This window comes from Lepisosteus oculatus, chromosome 12, assembly GCF_040954835.1.
Source record: "Lepisosteus oculatus isolate fLepOcu1 chromosome 12, fLepOcu1.hap2, whole genome shotgun sequence".
Classification (NCBI taxonomy): domain Eukaryota; kingdom Metazoa; phylum Chordata; class Actinopteri; order Semionotiformes; family Lepisosteidae; genus Lepisosteus; species Lepisosteus oculatus.
Window position 1 is genome coordinate 5330201 of NC_090707.1, and position 16071 is coordinate 5346271.

The 16071-nt window shown below is 37.8% G+C and overlaps 1 long non-coding RNA gene across 1 annotated transcript in view; it reads left to right on the forward strand.

Moving 5' to 3' along the window:
• Positions 1-351: 351 nt before the first annotated feature.
• The window catches only part of LOC138241950 (uncharacterized), a 67915-nt gene continuing 52195 nt past the window's right edge, over positions 352-16071 (forward strand). Inside the window, exons 1-2 of the long non-coding RNA XR_011191226.1 lie at positions 352-921; positions 4298-4354. This is a non-coding gene — a long non-coding RNA (uncharacterized lncRNA). The remainder of the gene's footprint in view (positions 922-4297; positions 4355-16071) is intronic.

The window sequence follows — 16071 nt, forward strand, 5'->3', positions numbered from 1 at the left end:
GTCCCTGACACCCAAGTTGTCCATCTTAATGAACTGATTTCTGAGTGGAATGGGACACAGACAAAGATTTGAGTTTTGAGTGTCATTCGAGCAACATGTGCTGATTCGTAATCATAATCTGGCACTAGTAGGGCATCTATGGGATGGAAAGTATAATGACTGCATACTGAGGCATATGAGATTGTTAGGAAATTCAAAATGAAAAGGGCTACAGAAAGATTATTATTGGTTTTGTGTAATTTTAAGAAGAGAGCGTGCTGGCAGTGGTACTGCGGGTCACATGTCTCCTTTTGAGCGTTTTTTCATTCTGCAAAGCCACTCGGCTGGATAGTTGAGACACTTGAGGAATGCTCTACTCTGCTGCCACTGCCTCTGTTTTTGCCTCTGCTACAGCAGCGGCACATCCCTTCTTGCTTGTTTGGAGCTGGATTGGCTCATGCGAAAGTAAAAAGAAATAACTAAGCGAAGTGGTCTTTTCTGTTTCCTTAGATGAAAGTTTGAGCCGTGTTTTAAAAAAGAACAGGGAGGGTTAAGCACTTCCTCTGGTGAAATACCAGGCGCGGTGTTCTGGGGAGCAGCAGAGTGGTGCTTCAGGGAAAGCACTTGGCTCTGTTTGACAGCTAGTTAATAGAGACCCAACAATAAACAGCTGCCTGTGATGTAATGTGGAACTTCTTCCACAGAGCCTGTATTTACAAGTACCAGGGAGTTGTACAGCACCAGCGAGCCGAGTGAAAGCAAAAGAAACCTGTGTTGCTTCCCCAGCTATTGGGACTTTTAATCTCTTATGAAGCAACGTCAGCTACATGCCATTCAACAGCCCTGAACACTACCAAGTGATACTGGTTCCGCCCACTGCAAAACAGGAGTTTGAAAAACCCAGTATTGGCATTAAACCTGTTGCAGTCTAATTAAAAAAAGGTAAGTTTTTTCTTTTTTTTTAATGAGATAATGGTTAATGGCAAAAATTAAATGACCTACGCAAATCAGCCTGAAAGTTACCTTTTTGAAAAAGTCCTCTTTGATATGTGTGGATACAGTAGTTTGGACAACATGTTTGAGAAAACTTTACAATTGTTTCCGCGTGGCTACCATTATTTTGTTCTTGTTATTATTTTAGGTCTTGTTTTTGTTCAGTAAGAGTTCAGTAAGAGTTTTCCTGAAGAAAAATAATTCGAATGACCTTGATTTGTATGAATCCAGGTGCAATAGCACATAAATGCCTGGCAGGTCTTCGAACCTGCGCTTTTTCTAGACACAGTTGTGTCTGTGGCTGAAGCTCCTGTTCTAAAATAATGGGTTTGATAATGTCCTAAATTTCCATTTCTTCATATAGGTACTTATCTGACATTTCTAAAACAAAAGGCATTCCAAGAAACACAAGTAAAAGTGATATTTCTGTACGCCTTTCTATGCAGGAAACCAATTTAATTTGCCTCAGGATGTAGCATGACTTCCTAGACTGTTGTGTTTGGGGTGTGATCCTCATAGGAAATAAGCTTTTCCTTTATTAGATGATGGCATCAGTACACTGCTGTTCACATTCTTTCTGAAGCACCACGATGAGCAGCTCCTGCAGACTTTATGTCTGCGTTGTTGACATGCTGCATGCGGCAATAAATACTGCTGCTGCTTCCGAAGTTGCACTGTAAAGTAAATGCTTCCAGTATGCTTTAGCAAAACAACAATAAGTAGCTCTGGTACTCAATGATCTCACCACTGTCACATTCACTGATATTGTTTGAGAGGATCATTAGAGATGAGTGACAGGAAATAGCAGAACTTGGTGCTCAAGTAGTTGACTAGACTCAATATAGTCATTGCAGGTACTGTCCCATTTAAAATTTAAAAAATGCTACAGTTCAAAGGGGTATAAACAAATCTTTCCTAAAACAAATAAATTATGCAGATGTTAGAAACATCTCTCTTCAGAGACTTCTTTACTCTTAAGGTAGTCCTACTGTTAAATCAAGCACAAAGATATCTTCCCAAAATAAACTAATTAATATGTGGTATGAACGCGATTATAGGTACAGTGTTAATAATTATATGGCATGGGAAAGTATTGAAGGGGTGTGTCTGTTTCTGGAACCTGATGATCTGACTGAATGCTGTACTGACGGTATGCCAGTATTCTGTTTACTATTCTGCATGTATGAAAGTAGGTCCCGGCAACAGATTAAAAAAAAAAAACATATTCAGAGCGGCTCTACAATCAGTGCCATTTTTCTACAGCTGTACTTGCATGTCTCTATTCCTGCGTGGCTGGAAAACGTTTGGAATCCTGAATTAAGGAATTAATTACCTTGGTATTATATTTCTCGTAAGAGGATTTCACCATAACAGTGAGTTCTATACAGTTTTCAGTAGCAGGGGCCTGTGTGGGACGTGAGAGATCAGAGTTTCGAACAGGCTGGTAGGTAAACGCTCATATACGGTCCAGTGGGAAAAGGCAATTAATGGTCGGAATGGATGAGAGTCTGAATCAGGATGGTGATTGTGAACATTTTGAAAAGACTGGTTTCTTACGCATCTCTCGCCCAGAAGGAAAGATTGGTCAGCATGGCCCGTTTTTAACGTATTTATCAAAGACCTGCTGTCTCTTCTTGCAGCAGGCTTTTCTTTTTATTAAATAAGAGTAAGTGCCAAAAGGCAGAGGGATCCCCTAAGAAACAATTAGCTTTGCTGATCTTTTTTGACAGCAGGTGGACCTGCTGCATTAACGCCCCTTTCAGGAGGCAGATATTTATTAGCATTTAATATTAACACTATTTTGAAAGTCCCTACACCCTTCTGGATTTTATAAGAAATAGTCAATGAACCAATCGCTTATTATTATTGTTGTTATTGCTATTATTATAAAGGTTTTATCGTCTCAGCTTTTCTGCTGGTTGCTACTGACCAGGGATCCACTGGATTCCTTATGCCCTTCTATTGTCCGATGGTCATTATTATTATTATTATAATTATTATTGTTGTTGTTGTTGTTGTTTTAGCTTGGCAGTCCCTTGAAGAAACAAGTCATTTTTTACTCACATTCAGTGTGATATCTCTTGAAACCTGTCCTGTTAACCACAGCTGGTCCTATGGTACTTTCACAATGTGCACATACAGTAGATGGTTACTCTGTAGTGATCAGTGCCTTAGACAGAGTTTCTGTGGGTGTTGTGAATCAAGGATGTTCTGCTCCATCTGAGTGCTTCCAGGTTTTTAGCTTAGGGAATGTCTTCGGAGTAAAAAGGCAAATAAGCAAACAAACTGACAAAACAAAGTCAAAATTCTACTTTTTTGAGTCATATTTTTCAAGCCTGAAATATACATTTCTCCTGCATGTGCAGTAACCTGTGCAGAGAAGACATGACAAGAGATTCCTACCTCAGCAGTGCTCCCTAATATTTCATTTATATGCACTATGATTTAGGTTTATAGCCCTGGGCAGCCAAAAGCTTATTAATTGCTTACTCAATTAATCAAATACATTTAAAAAAAGTTTTTTAAATCTCAGATTTCAAGGTTTTGAGATCAATGCAAAAGAATTCCTGGTGTACCATGACTGGTTTTAATTAAAACAATATATAGTACGTTTATATGGCTAGGAATTTTAACTTTGGACAAAGGAACAACCGTAGTGCTTCAGTTGGGATTGGAACCCGTAACCCACAACAGTGAGGAGCCTGGAACCCTAACTACTGCTGCACACTGCTTTCTGTGTGACCACGGGCCAGTCTTGTCTCTCATACACCAATCGCCAATCAGGAATGCAAACCTCATACTTGTAGGGGGGGTTCAAGCCAGGTAAAAGCCACCACCAATGACTTGGTGACTAATGTGCAAGAGTTTAGTGTCACTGTGTGTTGAGAAAGGAAAGCCAGAAGAGACCAGAGGAATTTAATTTTCTTTTTAACAGATGAGCCTGTATGAATGTAGTGACGTAGTGTGGAATGTAACAATTAACTGCAACTTTATTATCCAATTGAAACTGAAATGTCCTAGCACACATGCAACACATTTCCAATACAGAGCGCAACCATAATAAGTATTAAAAAATGAGATTAGAATAATAATATACCACAACAGCTCTTTCCTTCTGAACACCGCTCTGAAGCAATGAATTGAAAAAATACTGTAACAAAGTAATTAGCGTAAATCTTCCTTAGGTCTATAGTGGTTTAGTAATAGACCTTGACCTAGAGTTTTCCATATTTGATCAGGGTTTCATTCATTAACAGGCTGACAATGCAGCTTTTAATGTTTGAACAGTGTTCATTCAGAAATAATGTTCTGTTTGTTTTTCCAGGCCTTGCTGGCTGTGTGGTGTATGTACTGTATACGGCACTTTACAGCAGTGTCAAAGGTGAGTCAGCTGCTTCCCACAACCTGCCATTTCAATGTTTGAGCACACCCTTCGCAACACCAAATGACACTTAAATGGCACGTTCTGTGTGCTCCATTGTCATAATAAGCCAGTACTATCTTCAGTACTGATATCGCTCCCTGCAGCTTCATGGTCACAGATAAGGCTCTTTTTTTCCGAGGGGAGGAGTGAGCGAGCTGGGGGCGTGGGGGTTCAGCTTTCGTAATACCAAATTGAAAATCTGCTTTATTAGAATAGGGAACTTCAAGGAACAATGAACCTTCGCCTTGGCATTCTTCTATCTTACAGCACAATGGAGAAGAAAGCAGGCGGGACAGCTGGGCGTGAAGCTCCTGTCCGTCTATGCTATTTATTTTGGGAATTGTGTGCTAAGGATAGGGATATTTATGTGGGGAGATTATTTTTGTGGTGGTGTAAAAAATAACACAAGGACCAGGACCCCCCTGTGAGTCACTATTGACCCAGGGTCTCATTCAGAGCTCACATTGCCTTGACAGGAATGTATTAACCCTGTCAGCCAAGGGGATCATTTTCTTGAACACTGCAATATTGCTGTCATTTCCGTGCACCTGGTGCAACTCAGCAACTTTTCTCTCCACATCTCTCACAACTGCTAAACCTTCTGATTTTGTGTATGCCAGATGCTGTTTGGGTTTGCTTTTTTTTTAATTTGACTATTACTTTCCTTTCTGTTCTTCACTTTGAAGAAAAGGGGAGGAAAACAAAAAACAAACACGATTTAACATAAATGAACTCGAAACATCTAAAAACATTAGAATACTTTTAGCTATTTCGGAAAGAGAGACAAAATCTTGTATACAAGTCACAGTGTGTTAGTGTTCAAACTCTAAGAAGATAAGACTGCTGTGTTTTCAGTGAAGAGCTAGGCTATACATCTCTTCCAAATTTAGACATAGGTACATCTATTTATCATGGGCAGATAATTATGCTTTCTGGAGTAGATTTTGGTGTATTTTTTTAATCCTGCATTCAATCTCTTGAATTCACTTTTTGTTTGTAAAATTAGTTATTTAAGTGTAATTATGTGTCAGGGTTTCATATTCTTAAAAAACATTCTTAGGAATGTGCATTACAATTACACTGATCTCAAATAACACAGCAAAGGTATTTCTAATGAGACATTTTTAATACTTTGTGGAAACAAGCCTATTTATTTTAAAGAGCTCATTGTAAGAGATTTGAATATATTTATAAGCAGTAAATGTGTATTCTGTAAGACTGAAAGGGCATGAATATAAATGCGGATGCAATATTATATCAGCATCTCTTTTTACATATAAATTATAAAATATTCCAAGTCCACCTAAGGATTATTCTTGGAATAATAGCTTATTCTGTCATGTGGATGATTATTTTGTGTTTAAAATTAAGAAATATGCAAAGTTTTCTAAACACACGTGTAAAGTACTGCAGTATTGTATTTCACCAGTTGAGGGCTCCAGGGGGTTTGTGCATTCAAAATGCTTTCAAGCAAATTGGAGGAAGAGAGTTTTCATGTTTTTCAGCCCCACAGTATCCTGCGCTCATGTTTTTTTTTCTTTAAGTATATTATAATGGCTACATCTTCATACTTTTGAATGACCACATTCCATATTCAGAAAGCCCTGTCAATGACTCATTCACTAAACTAGGTCTTTGCTTCAGGGCTGTTAGAGTTGACCCCTTTTTCTGCTGCTCACTGAAGGCACATTGCACACAGGCAGGGTACATTTTATCTAGGGGTTGTGGAGTAAGTGTAGAGAGAGTAGGGGGCTGATTGATTTTAAAACCAATTCCAACCAGTTTGATCTTACCCTGGGGTCCACATTATACATTTAATTTGACTTGATAACTATGATTCACTAGTTAAGCAGCTGAACCTTCAGTTTCAACTATATACATTATTTATGCAGCATTCTGTGTATTTAAACATCAAGAAAATCCACATCTCATTTTCTGTTTTTATACTTGTAAAGTTGACTCATAATATAGCCTTTCTCTTGCCATGTCAAGGGATGTACCCAAAAAATAAAACTTAAACCAGAAATGGCAGATACTAAGGATTGTAATTTATGACTGTCCTTCGTTTTCCAGTGAATGAAAGAGAATGTTTTTGATATTGCTTAGGATATCCTTTTTTCCTCAATATCATACATATGAATAATCAAGGAACTCGGAGATTAATTTTGTGTAGTCTGATTTAATCATATCACAACACAGAAATCAAATGGGGCAACTCAATTTTGGTTGTATTTAGTAAAGGAAGCCTGGCCTTTGTTGTTCTTTTTCTGTGTATATGTACAGTATGTGATACCTTGGTCTGCTGCAAGCGGTCTCAGGACTCAGCGCAGACTTCTTCGAAACAAATCTGTAAAGACTGTTTACATGATTAATTAAAATCCTTCTGGACAGGGAATAAAGATCCGAGCCATGCATCCGTTTAATGAAAAGAAAAAGACAGGTGAGACAGTCCATTCCACAATCCCCGCTTTAAGATCTAAAGGTAAAGATCTATCACACATCTCTTGGCATAGGTACAAAAGAGAGGCTGTCATGAGATGAGAGGAGAGGCTGTCTTTCCTGAAAGTACAATTTCAAAGTGTCAAGAGTCATTATTTGGAATGTCTGGAGCAGTAAAAAGCAAAATCTAGAATCATTCAAACTAAGGCAGTCAAAATGCTCCTGATCTTGCACAAGAAGAGGTTGTAACAGCTAAGTCAGGAAGGATTAACGAGAGCTGCATCTTCCCAGAATTAAATCATAGAAAATGTAGCAGATATTTAACTTCAAACAAGCACAGTATGTCTGACAAGTTTAGAAGATCTCTCTAGACAAAGGTTTTGAACCTTGAACACTTTTCAGAGATAAAAAAAAACACTTTTTGGCTCTGATATCAGCTTGTTTTTTTTTAAAGCATAAGGAAAAAAAGAGTAAAAAAATTCAGATTGGCTAGAATACTCTCCAAATGTAGTTTCTGCTTTTACAGTTTTATTAAGAGTACTGTACAAAAGAGGAGAATGAACACGACAGAGCTACTGTAGAGCAGATATTCTTGTACATTTGTCCTGTCTGTTGACAAGAAATTCAGTTTGCTCTCTTTTAAGCAACTATGAAGCTTTATCACCGCATCTCATCTCACAGTTAAGACGTGAATTGCAGAATGAGTGAATGTGTCAGTGTTGTTAATACGAAAGAGAGGATCGAAATAGTATTATTACTGACCCATTGCAATGCTAACCATTTTTAAACTGCCTTATTATATCTGCACAAATCAGTATATTAAAATGGTATTTGATTGCTTTCTCAGCACACGACCCGCAACACTGCTAGCTAAAAGGACAAATGAGTTGAAGTGAGCCAAATGAAGGATTTTCACAATACAGTACATCTATTCTTACAGATTTCTCTTTATGCCTCGTAATCCCAGACCACTTTTACAAGATATCAAGGCATATACACAAACAATTCCCCTTACAGCTGGTTGCAAAACATTTTCAGTTTGCTTTTAAAATAACCTATTGTCTCAGACTTTCTGATATAGTTTGGACAGATCCCAAAGCATGACAGCTAAAGCCCAGATGCCGACTTCAAACAGTGCCTGAATACCACTAGGAGATCCACATCACCTGATCTGAGTGAACAATCTGGTCCATACTGTCCCTGTACGTCTGGGGAAACTCTTAAATATAGGCAAGTCAGGGAAACAGTCTTCAGGGTTATATTCTGTATATAATATATGTGTGTGATGCATATGTCATTCGCCCACCTATTGCATATTTGATAAAACATCTAAAATTTCATCACGCTGTTATATGCAGCAGCCCAGGGTTTGAACCTCATCCTCCTGGCTGAGAAACTCAGCACCAGACACTGTCTGTAGACATGTTTCCTCCCTGCTTATTTTATATCTCCTTTGAATCACCTTTGTTTCCAGCTTATTTAATTTCTCCACATATGACAATCACAAGACCTCAAGAGTCCAAGAATCATGTTGCTGTCCTTTGACCTCCTTCTAAGGCTAATGTTTTGTAGTATAGTGACCAAAACTGAATGTCAATGTGTGTAGAGCTTAACCAGATTTTGACAGTTCATAAAAAAACACAGAGGTTTTCAGTGACCTCAAAATGAAAACAGAACCTGTCAAATATTTAATCTGTAACATGTTCAAAGCGATTGAAGTTCACTGACATTCTATATGGCTATAAATTTCCTTAAATGGATATTTTTCCGGCACTGAGAAAAATGTTGGTAAGCAGTAGTGCAAATAGTCTGTGCTTCTCAAGTTTACTTTGGCTTTGCTGGGTTTCTGCAAGCTGAGCTTCTCCTGGTTCTGCCACACTTGGCTGTTCGCTGTTTCAGAGTCACTGAGTCTTCATTTATTTACTCAGCACTGTTGTCTGTTGTTGGAACAGATGTTAAAAGATCTCTCTTTAACGAAAACTCCTCCGCAGCATCTACTTACGACCCACACAAAAGAATAACAGATGTTATAATTGTCTTCACTCTTTGATTAAATTGTTTCTGCTTGGGTTGTTTGCTGCGGCTATATTGCCTGCTGAATAGGGGGTTGACGTGTGCCTTTTAATTGTGGGGTGCTGTTAGTTTTATGTATAGATAATTGGGTTTATTATAAATCACCTCGCAGGCAGCTAGTGTGCAGCAGTTAACAATAGCAAAAGAGAAAATGGGGAAGAGAGAAACCAAACATGATGCTAATGTTTTGACAGATGTAAGGATAATAGTTCTGTGGAGAGGGGAGCAGACAAGGTTATTCAAAATCAAATTGATATGGACCGTGCATGACAGATATCCAGTCTCACTTGCTTAAAGTTTCTTGCAGAAATACACAAATTCTCTCAGATCGCTGCTTTGTCTTTTAATGTATTAAACAACATACAAAGACATGGCTGTGTCCTTCTTCTGAAAAATAGTTTTCACTGCTTTTCAAAAATAGTTTGCAGCCTCACTAGAAGTGATATATTTTCTCACATTTATTAAACTGTGCTACATGTATATCTGTGATCATAATGGGAAACATTCAGATAACATAAAGGAAAGGGCTGATGTATTAAATAAATATTTCACCAAGGAAGAAATCAACAACATTGCTGTGGCAGAGGGCAAAGTTCTGTGTTGAGCAGTATAAGCACAGGAGAGGACAAAGTGTTACAGGTACAAGAAGCACTTAAGATAAACACTTCTCCAGGGTCTAGTGGTTTTCTACTAATTCTACTTGAGGAGAATCTATTCATAGGGCTTTAACACAGCACTTCCAGCAGCTTCTCAAGACAGTGGTAGTAGCCGTTGATGTATTGTAGCACCTATCCATAAAAAAGGTGACAACACTCAGCCAAGTAATTATAAACCAATAGGGTTAGTTTCATTTCCATGCAAAGTTATGGGAACAATAATTAGAACTAAGCTGGAGGACCACCTGTATTGTAGTGGTCTCCAAGATATTCATAGCGATGTAGTACAAATAGGGTTTGCTTAACTACCTTGTTAGAATAAATAACAACAGTGATGAGCACAGAGAGTATTTGTGTAGATGATATGGTGTATTTAGATTTTCAGAAGGCTTTTATTAACTGGTAAATATATAAAAAAACAGAGGGTACAGATAAGAGATCTGCGTTAGACCACTGCTTTTTAAATTTATATTAATCAGATAGATTCTGGTATACTTAGTATACAAGTAAACGTTGCTGGCAAGTTGCGAACATTGCAGAAGGTGCAAAGGAATTTTCAAAAAGATTTATAAAAAAATTCAAAACTGAGCAATCAGTGCAGAGGATGACATGCAGGTGGCAAAATTCTGGAAACTAAACCTCTATATCTCAACACAACAACTCTAACTGCAAACTGGGACACTTTGAGCTTGAAGAAGCTACTTGTGAAAAAGGCTTAGCAGCTTATGTTATCACATCATTAATGTCTTCTTGACAATGCAGGGAAGCCATAAAAAGGCAATATATTGGGTTCCATAGTTATAACACAGAATTTAATTTTGTTCAGAAATGATCTAGAAATGAACACTCCTACACTGACAAACATAAAGGCAATGAAGGGAACTGTTTCAGTGTTAAAAAACTCAATGGTTTTGACAAAGCGAATCCAATGTATAACTTAAATAGCTGTAGCAATATGGAACAAGTAAGGAGCAAGCTATTCAGCTATATTATTGTAGCTAATGTGCTGGCTTCTTTCAAGAAAAAAAACTAGAAATCCTTTGATCGATTATCTGCTAACAACCAAACTAGCTGAATTGACTTAAATGATTTCCTCTTGTAGGTCATGTTTATGCTGTCTATATACATGTGCGTTTATAATTGTATATTACATACGGCACAATAGAAAGACCCCAAGCACTTGAGAAAAGAGTTGATGTACTGTAACTAGCAAAACAAGAATGACTTCAAGTGGAAAATGAGCTACAGGAAGAAATGGAAATGATAGGTGTTTGCTAGTGTTAGTTCAGCTCAGTCTTTCGCTGTAAGAGAAATATTGACATTTGCTTTTCATAACAATGACTGTGTTGCATTATGTATACCCTGGGTATATAAAAGTAAACATTCCTGCAGAATCAGACTTAAAGATAAGGAAGTGATTTAATTTCCTGACATCCACAAGTGGTAAATCTCAGAGCAGAAGTTGCACAACAGATCTGTGCATGCATGTGAACACAAATCAGTTTTCTATTTATTTAAAATAATAATTTGAAAAGCATAGGGATTTATCAGCCTATACTTTTTAGACTTAAAGCCATGACTAAATTGTGCGTTGTTTTGATCTGCAGTTGTTCAAGTACCCTGACCAAAACCCTGCTCGAATCCCTCTTCTATCCCCTGTCTTTTGAGATCAAACCCCTATGTTTCCCCAAAGGAAAGAGTTAAATTACAAGGCTGATGATCAATCAGATGATTTCCACATTTCTTCATGAACTAAATAAGGAAAGATCTTGCACTTCGGTACGCCTGTGATTCATTTTTGGATCGGTAAGTAACATTAATCTCTAGGGAATTAATTGTATTACATTTTGAAGCCCATTGTTTTCTGTCCATTCTCCTTTTCCAGAAATACTGTTCTTACCAACAAGCCACCACAAATCTGTATGCTTTTTGACTGACATTCTTCTGTGAAAACATGAAATCCCTGTCTTTTGGAAAGAAACCCTGTACGGTTGCCCAACTTTAAACCTTGGTCTGAGAAGAGCTGGTGCAAGAAGTGCAAGCAATCAGCTACCGACAAAGATCACTTAATGAATGCCTTTCATGTACAAAAATATGAAATATTCCTATTGCTTACAATTGGTAAATGTGTTGGTGGGTGGCACAAAGTCAGTTCCTACAATAATATCACATAACATCATTACCCAAACAAGTTACGAGAATTAAAATGCAAGGCTCTAAAGTATAGTCTGCAGCAACGGGAACAAAATCGGTAGACTACAAGGTACAAAGAGCAGAGCTTCCTCACTGGGTCTCACGGGAGGAGAATGGGCAGCACCAGAGGTGGGAGAGTGAAGGGAAGGGACAGGTAAGTGATGAGCAGAAGATCAGCAGTGAGGAGCAGAGGGGTATGACGAGAAAGAAGTACCGGAGATAGAAGGGGACGGCCAGTAAAGAGTGCCGAGTTTAGTAGGTATTGGTGATGCGAGGCTGCTAACACAAGGAAGTCAACAAGGACGCAGGGATCGAGAATCAAAGACAAGGATCAGTACTGCAGCCTAAAGCGAAACACGTGCTTGGACTTGGAGCTGAGTGGAGGATACAGGATAGTTAAAAATAGCAAAAAAGAAAAAAATCAATAGGGAAAGATATGGTTTGCGAATGGGAAAGGGAGGGATCGGTGGTAAAACCGAGATTCCTGGCAGAGAGATCAGAATAGGTGAACAGGAGAACCATAGAGAATTTCAGATCGTGAAGGGTTAGGAGAGTTAGGTTGAGTACGTCCATGTAGAAAGGGCTGATAGGCAGTTAGATATCCATGAAGGCAATTCAGAGTGGTACGATAGGAATGAAAGAAATAAAGATCTGAGATCTGTCAGCGTGAATGTTGTAGAAGGGAGGAAATAGAAGAAGTACAACACTCAGTATAAAGACAGAAAAGTTCCCTGAAGTGATCCTTGTGGAATCCCTTTGGAAAGAGGCAAGACGAGGAGAGGGCGGCTCTCTACAGTACTGAATGGAGCAGTCGGAGAGAGGGGAAGACAGCCAGTCAAGGGTACCAAGTTGAGAGAGTGAAGATAAGAGGATAATGTGGTCAAAAGCTGCATCAAAAAGTGTCGCGTAAAACATGCATAGAAGCAGCATGAGCTGCAGATAATGCAGTTTCTGTGTAATGTGCAAGGCGTATGTGAGACCAAAGAGAGCAGTGGTGATGCAGTATAGTTGTTGAGCTGTTTATACAAGAGCCTTAGAAAGGAGATTCAAGACACAGGACCATAATCTGGGGAGAGGAGAAATCCAGGGAAAGTTTGTTGAAATCATATCTTATCTGAGTCTTTACTGTATATATGCTGAGACAATAGATGTATCATAACTTTTAAATGTTATAAGTTTGTTTTGCCCTCACTTGCTCAGTGTGGTATTTGAGATGGTGTGCTGTCATTTATTAGTGGCTTCAGATATAGAATGTACAGTACACAGGTTTACAGTAAGTATTGACTTACTACTATGAGCAAACAAATTCAAATACCTTCTCAAATACAGTTTTACAGTTGTTGTTTGAATCATGAACTCTGTAAGGTGGATTCAGTAGTGATAGTTGTAGTCCAGTTGTAGGTAGAAGTTACTTGTGTGTTATGTACCTACAGGTAGATCAACTTCTGTTTAACATTGGTTATACATTCTGAATGCTGAATGCATATTATATTTGATAAATTTAAAGTTTATTTTTATCAGCTGTCAATACCCACTAGGTTTTTGATTTGTAGATTTATACTGTATCGTTTATCTGAATTCTTCAAATTACTTGTGACTATATTAATAGGTCCGCTAGCTTTTAATCTTTTCTGGCATAGATCTCTTTAGTGCTGATAAACTTGTTTTTCCTTGAGTTTCACATGACAAGCCTGGTGCTTCTTAAAAGTGAATTGAGATGTGGAGGCATTAAACATTCTGAATATACCTGGGAGGTAAAGAAAGGCTCAATTGATGCATTTCTGGTCTGACTTGGTTGTGAAGCCTTTCATTACCTGGGCTTTTGCTGTTGAACAGCTGCCACAAACCAACCCGAATGAAAAGCATGCAGTTAAAAACTGTTTACAGGAAGTATTAGAAATCATAACAAACTGTGGTACAGTAGAGCCTTGCATGTGATTTTCCATGATATCATTTTTAATGTTACATTTTCTTATATACAGTATAATATTTCTTAATATAGTGTACCGTTACCAGGATTTTTGTTTTTTATTATTTTTCAAAACCATTGGAACAAATAAGCACTTTCCAAATGGTATGTTGGGAAGACTTTGGCCGGATTTTGTGTTTGAAACAGCCGTGAGACTCAAACACACAGAGAGAGAGAGAGAGGTAAGCTGGCTCAGTGTGTAGCTTAGAAGACGCAGTACAGTACCTACAGTAAGTTAAAACTGAAGTATTCATACATGGGGATTTTAAAGGGGATCCAAAGATCATATTTACTGTAGTTGACTTCATGCACTACACATAGTCGCATATATCACACTACAGCTGGAAAAAGGTGTTTTTTTAAATGTACACAGATACATACATACTGTATACAGTAGATGCTTGGGCAGAGGAATAATGTACAAAAAAACCTTATTCTTAAAAAAAACAGGGTATGGGTATTTCTGGAACCATATATCCATCCTTGCTCTAGTGCCTAGTAAAAACATGCATATTCCCGTGCATATTATCTTGAAAATAATTAAATATTTGAAGCTGACTTATTAGCTAAGCATTGCTTCTAATTTCTGGAGTTTTCTTGGCATTACTGAAAGGTTACTACGGCAGCTTTCGGTTGGTTTGCCACCACTGTTGTATTGCTGCTTGAGTGGCTGTTACTCCCTTGACATCGTGTTGTTGGAATTCCTTGATGAAAAGTGAGCAAAAACACATCAAAAACAAAGCATATCCCAGAGGAAGAAGTGTATATACTAGAAACGCCCAGTTTAAGTTTTTTTTTTTTTCGATTTTGAAAGCATGCAAAGCTGTTATTGGACAGAGGGCAAAAGCTCTGTTAATTAAACCCTGTGAGCCTGAAAATGATGTGTTATCCGATTCAGGGGCAAGTTGCTAAAATCGTTCAATACACATAATTCATCATTTTCCTAGTGGCTTAACCTCTAAACCACACTTTTCAGCACCTGACACCTGATATCCGTTGGCTCTCACCTTGGGGAGTTGAAAGAAGCACATGGACCTGAAACACAGAGCTGTTGTGGAATCCGAATACAGTGTGGGCAGTCATGCTTACCGGTGTTGAAAATCTGTTGGCCTCAACTGTTTCAAGCTTTTTTTTTTGGTGCATTTCCATGGTTGCATATTGAATTCAAGTCTCACCAGAATCTTGTTTATCATCGGTGCTCCTGTGAATCAACAAAAACTTCAAAGAATGTATCTTATTGAACACATTTCACTTATTTTATCCTTTTCCTGTTGCTGAAGCGTGAGTCCATCAGGTTATACAATAGTAGTGTTGTTTTTAATATGCATGTAGTAATTCAGTTATGAAGCAGAAAAATATTTTTGAAAATAAAACCTCAGGTAAAAAAAAAACATATCATATAACTGGCAATCTCAAATATTTTCCCTTTTCTTCATTCATGTGGTAAATATTTTAACCATATATCATACTGTATACTTTGTTTCTGGGATGATGTAAGATCTAACAATCTTTTTTATAACAGTTGCAGGTGAGGTATAGTGTATTTGTGTGAGATGTGGTTTACATACAAGATGAAGCATGGGTGTTGCTGTGTGTTTTTGCCCAAAGGGTTAAAGTGCACTGTTTCTTTTTTCCTGTGCCGAAGGTTTCTTTCCTAATCGGTATAGAAGACAGCATTAAATGTATTACTACACATTCACAGCAGATTGGAAGTTGCATCTGGAGCCAGGCATCACAGCACAAATTCTAGAAGCATAGTGAGCAGAAACAATCTGACGTTGTCGTTGTGCAATCAATCTTAGACCCGAGCATGTGCAAAATCTCTCATGTGAAAATGACTCTTTTCTTATCAAGCACAAATGGTAAATGAAGGACCATTTTTATTGCTTGGTTAGCTTTTTGTGCCTGTTCAAGGGGCAACATTTTAACCTCCTTCAATTGTCAAGAAAGCTCTTATTTTTGATATAGTCATTTGGCGTTAGAAAATAAAGTCCAGCTGCAACTAAAGGTTCAGTATTGACAGGCTGTCTTTCCTACTTGTTTTTGTGGAGTATTTAATATTTAAGTAGGTTTTGGCCAAAACTAGAGAAGCAGGATTCTTAGAAATTTTTTTCTTAGAATGTTTTCCTTGATTTAAACACCACATTTTTAAATAGGAAATGTACTAATGTGAAGTACACATTGCTGAGGAATATATGATTGTCATGATTGTGCAAGGCATTATTGTAATATTTTTATTTTTTGCTCTCTCTTGCTCTTCAAGGCTTTTAACAAGTTATATGTACACAATAAGAAGTCCTCATAACTTTGTACACACTCAACTCAAATGAAAATGTCAAAACATG